This window comes from Triticum urartu, chromosome 7A (genome assembly GCF_056163025.1).
Source record: "Triticum urartu cultivar PI428250 chromosome 7A, HENAU_Tu73, whole genome shotgun sequence".
In the NCBI taxonomy this organism is placed as follows: Eukaryota; Viridiplantae; Streptophyta; class Magnoliopsida; order Poales; family Poaceae; genus Triticum; species Triticum urartu.
The window spans coordinates 622,529,315-622,535,314 of NC_141879.1; positions in this window are offsets into that span (position 1 = coordinate 622,529,315).

The following is a 6,000-nucleotide window of genomic DNA, read 5'->3' on the forward strand; positions in this document are numbered from 1 at the left end:
CCACCACAAAACACGCACACACCCAAGGCGGGATACAAAGGCGTTGAGCGCAGCAACGCGGCCACTAGCACTACAAGAGCATCCAGGGGCTCCACTAGTGAGCACGCCACCACGAAGAGATGAAGCCACACACGACGAACCGTGGGCTCCAAGACAGTGCCTTCAGGAAGCACTACTACAGGATGGTCCAAACGCGACACTATGATCAGAGACCCTTCGACGAAACTGTGTGCGATGCCATAATCGCAAACGGTGGTGTAAAAACCCATCAAAAAGGGTGTAAAACATTTGCGATGACGGATGCATCAAACACGGTTCAGATTTTAGTTGCGTGCGCGATGCAGGGCATATGGTTCAGTTCAATTAACTATTTGGGGTGAGGAGGAACAAAAGAAATGGGCAGGCAGATGAAGGCATGTGTGATATATAGCATATGGTTCACTAGGATGAACTGTGTGTGATTAGCAACACAATGGAAACGGTTCAACTGAACAAGATGTGTGTGATACGCTACAAATAGGTCCGTAATCAGAAATGTGTGCGAAGACCAATGATAACATAGACGATTGCTGCTAATAAGCCGTGTGACTCACTCTGTCTACTGTAGAATAACATGTGTGTATATATATACATATACATCTTGGCTATTCTGTTTCGTGTAACAGCATATTATTCTGTTACCCTACTTGAACTGACGTACTTTACAGGTTGGACTGGCGTGGTTTTCAACTTGAACTGATCTTCCTGCGTTTACGACGGGCGGAAACATGGGATGCAACATGGAGCTTCCGGGCGTTCTCCGGGGCGGTGATGCGGGCCATTCGTTGCCAGAGGAGACATGTAAGGGGTTCCGCACGTGCGCGCGCTCACATGGTCGTGTTTTGCGATCTCAAGGCACCGGAGGTGACGGCGTGGGCATTTGACGGTGGACGTGTTTTGGGCGTTGGTGTTTACCGTAGTGTTCGTAGGCCTCAATTTTACGTTCGGTTTGTTGTTTTTGGATGTGAGAATTACCGGTGTGTTAGAGTTTTTGGAGATTAATTTCATCTATAATTTCTGATTACAAGTTTTGGTGTTCTTGGTCCTTTTCCACGCCCGCCATGCAAATGTGTTCTTCTTTTTCTGTTGTTTTACTTTCAAATTGGCGTTGCAGGGAGAGATATGAGGATTGTATGAAAATATTTGCGTTTTCAATTTTTCTTATTTGAGTTGTTTCTACCCCGGATTCCCATATTATTTGGTCATTGGCGGAGGTGGTGTATGGCAGCTGACTGTAGCCTGCGATTTCTTGTAATCTGGTCAAACAGTGTAATTAAGTTGCGTGTTTTTCAGTGTTGTTTCAATTGCTGCCGTATGTGTAGTTGGACTGCTCTGTGTCAAAGTTGTATTACTGTGCGTTGGCATCGGAGTAAGTATTTTCTACTGGCTGCCTACCCATACGTCTGCACTTTGAGTATAAAAGCCCGAGCCCTCTGTCAGTTTCATTCCACCAGCTGCAACCAAAGAAAAGTGAGATGGATCCTAAGCTGGGAGAGGTCATAGAGGAGGAGGGGGATGCCGTCGATGTGTGGGCTGCAGTAGCGGAGCAGAGGAGGAGGAGGAGGAGGAGGAGGCGCAGGCGTAGGCAGATGGCACGACGTGCTGCCGAGGAGGAAGTGGAGGCAGAGTTCATCAGACGCCTTGCGCGCGAGGTGATGGATACTTGCAACTCCAATGAACTGGAGCTTCTTTTCCCAAAGGGCAGGGGAAGGAACCATATTCAGATCATCAGTTGGGCTAGGGCGAGAGCAGCCACGGCTCCACATCCATCCACCAGGGCCAAATGGCGTCGTTTCTTTTATCGTTATGACTAAAGTACTGAATATTATGTTTTTAAGATTGTGTTGTGAGGGAGCAGATGTTTAAATGACTAAATTAATTCAACTATCTACCTCTGAATGTATTTTTATCTGCATATGTTTGTTATGTGCACTTTTGAACTGTTGGTTTATCTAAAGTTGAACAGATTTGCGGTCAAATGTTGCATGGCTTGTATAATAACTATTTCCTACCAGCTGGCTGCCCACCTGCCTATTTATTATTTTTATAATCTACGAGTCTCCCTGGCTATAAATTCTATCTATCTATGTGTGGTGTGTGGCTCAGTCTCCCCCTCCTTTTTCTTCCTTCTTCCAGAATCAGATCTAGGTTTCTCCCTCTTCTCTCTGTTGTTTTTTCCCTGTTCCTGTGTCTTCCATGGAGGATTGTGTTGGGGAACGTAGTAATTTCAAAAATTTCCTATGCACATGCAAGATCATGGTAATGCATAGCAATGAGAGGGAAGAGTGTTGTCCATGTACCCTCGTAGACCGAAAGCGGAAGCGTTAGCACAACGTGGTTGATGTAGTCATACGTCTTCACGATCTGACTGATTAAGTACCGAACGCACGGCACCTCCGAGTTCTTCACACGTTCAACTCGATGACGTCCCTCGAACTTCGATCCAGCCGAGTGTTGAGGGAGAGTTTTGTCAGCACGATGGCATGGTGACGATGATGATGTTCTACCGACGCAGGGCTTCGCCTAAGCACCGCTACGATATGATCGAGGTGGATTATGGTGGAGGGGGGCACCACACACGGCTAAGAGATCAAGAGATCAATTGTTGTGTCTTTGGGTTGCCCCTGCCCCCGTATATAAAGGAGTGGAGGGGGGAGGGCAGCCCTCTCTATGGCACGCCCTAGGGGAGTCCTACTCCCACCGGGAGTAGGATTCCCCCTTTCCTAGTAGAACTAGGAGCCCTTCCAAGTAGTAGGAGTAGGAGGGAAGGAAAGGGAAGGGAAAAGGAGAAGGAAGGAAGGGGCGCCCCCCTCCCTAGTCCAATTCGGACCATCCCATGGGGAGGGGTGCGGCCACCCTTTGAGGCCTTTCTCTCCTTTCCCATATGGCCCATTAAGGCCCAATACAAATTCTCGTAACTCCCCGGTACTCCCGAAAATACCCGAATCACTCGGAACCTTTCCGATGTCCGAATATAGTCGTCCAATATATCGATCTTTACGTCTCGACCATTTCGAGACTCCTCGTCATGTCCCCGATCTCATTCGGGACTCTGAAATCCTTCGGTACATCAAAACACATAAGCTCATAATATAACCATCACCGAACTTTAAGCGTGCGGACCCGACGGGTTCGAGAACTATGTAGAAATGACCAAGACACGTCTCCGGTCAATAACCAATAGCGGAACCTGGATGCTCATATTGGCTCCTACATATTCTACGAAGATCTTTATCGGTCAAACCGCATAACAGCATACGTTGTTCCCTTTGTCATCGGTATGTTACTTGCCCGAGATTCGATCGTCGGTATCTCAATACCTAGTTCAATCTTGTTACCGACAAGTCTCTTTACTCGTTCCGTAATACATCATCCCGCAACTAACTCATTAGTTGCAATGCTTGCAAGGCTTATAGTGATGTGCATTACCGAGTGGGCCCAGAGATACCTCTTCAACAATCGGAGTGACAAATCCTAATCTCAAAATACGCCAACCCAACAAGTACCTTTAGAGACACCTGTAGAGCACCTTTATAATCACCCAGTTACGTTGTGACGTTTGGTGGCACACAAAGTGTTCCTCCGGTAAACGGGAGTTGCATAATCTCATAGTCATAGGAACATGTATAAGTCATGAAGAAAGCAATATCAACAAACTAAACGATCAAGTGCTAAGCTAACGGAATGGGTCAAGTCAATCACATCATTCTCCTAATGATGTGATCCCGTTAATCAAATGACAACTCATGTCTATGGTTAGGAAACATAACCATCTTTGATCAACGAGCTAGTCAAGTAGAGGCATACTAGTGACACTCTGTTTGTCTATGTATTCACACATGTATTATGTTTTCGGTTAATACAATTCTAGCATGAATAATAAACATTTATCATGATATAAGGAAATAAATAATAACTTTATTATTGCCTCTAGGGCATATTTCCTTCAGTCTCCCACTTGCACTATAGTCAATAATCTAGTTCACATCACCATGTGATTTAACATCAATAGTTCACATCACCATGTGATTAACACCCATAGTTCACATCGTCATGTGACCAACATCCAAAGGGTTTACTAGAGTCAATAATCTAGTTCACATCACTATGTGATTAATACCCAAAGAGTACTAAGGTGTGATCATGTTTTGCTTGTGATGGAAGTTTAGTCAACGGGTCTGCTACATTCAGATCCGTATGTATTTTGCAAATTTCTATGTCAACAATGCTCTGCACGGAGCTACTCTAGCTAATTGCTCCCACTTTAAATATGTATCCAGATTGAGAATTTGAGTCATCTGGATCAGTGTCAAAACTTTCATCGACGTAACCCTTTACGACGAACCTTTTGTCACCTCCATAATCGAGAAACATATCCTTATTCCACTAAGGATAATTTTGACCAATGTCTAGTGATCTACTCCTAGATCACTATTGTACTCCCTTGCCAAACTCAGGGCATGGTATACAATAGGTCTGGTACACAGCATGGCATACTTTATAGAACCTATGGCTAAGGCATAGGGAATGACTTTCATTCTCTCTATATCTTCTGCTGTGGTCAGGTTTTGAGTCTTACTCAACTTCACACCTTGTAACACAGGCAAGAACTCCTTCTTTGACTGTTCCATTTTGAACTACTTCGAAATCTTGTCAAGGTATGTACTCATTGAAAAACTTATCAAGAATCTTGATCTATCTCTATAGATGTTGATGCTCAATATGTAAGCAGCTTCACCGAGGTCTTTCTTTGAAAAACTCCTTTCAAACATTCCTTTATGCTTTGCAGAATAATTCTACATTATCTCCGATCAACAATATGTCATTCACATATACTTATCAGAAATGTTGTAGTGCTCCCACTCACTTTCTTGTAAATACAGGCTTCACAGCAAGTCTGTATAAAACTATATGCTTTGATCAACTTATCAAAGAGTATATTCCAACTCCGAGATGCTTGCACCAGTCCATAGATGGATCGCTGGAGCTTGCATATTTTGTTAGTACCTTTAGGATTGACAAGACCTTCTGGTTGCATCATATACAACTCTTCTTTAATAAATCCATTAAGGAATGCAGTTTTGTTTATCCATTTGCCAGATTTCATAAAATGCGGCAATTGCTAACATGATTCGGACAGACTTATGCATAGATACGAGTAAGAAACTCTCATCGTAGTCAACACCTTGAACTTGTTGAAAACCTTTTAGCGACAATTCTAGCTTTGTAGATACTAACACTACTATCAGCGTCCGTCTTCCTCTTGAAGATCCATTTAATCTCAATGGCTCGCCGATCAATGGGCAATTCAATCAAAGTCCATACTTTGTTCTCATACATGGATCTCATCTCAAATTTCATGGCCTCAAGCCCGCGGAATCTGGGCTCATCATCGCTTCCTCATAGTTCGTAGGCTCGTCATGGTCAAGTAACATGACCTCCAGAACAGGATTACCGTACCACTCTTGTGCGGATCTCACTCTGGTTTACCTACGAGGTTCGGTAGCAACTTGATCTGAAGTTACATGATCATCATCATTAGCTTCCTCACTAATTGGTGTAGTAGTCACATGAACATATTTCTGTGATGAACTACTTTCCAATAAGGGAGAAGGTACAGTTACCTCATCAAGTTCTACTTTCCTCCCACTCATTTCTTTCGAGAGAAACTCCTTCTCTGAAAGGATCCATTCTCAGCAACGAATATCTTGCCTTCGGATCTGTGATAGAAGGTGTGCCCACTACACCACAACACTTAATTAGGGGCAGTTAACTGCCGGGAGAAATACTAGATTAAAGGCAAATCATCTGCCGGGGATTGTGTTACTGCCGGTAGAAGGACTCAATGGCAGATAAACTGCCGGGAGAATTTGAGCATGGCCCACCCGAGCGAGACTGCCCCCGTGGCGCGAGACTGAAATTATTTTGCCCAAACCCGCTGGTGCGAGAGAGCGCGCGAGG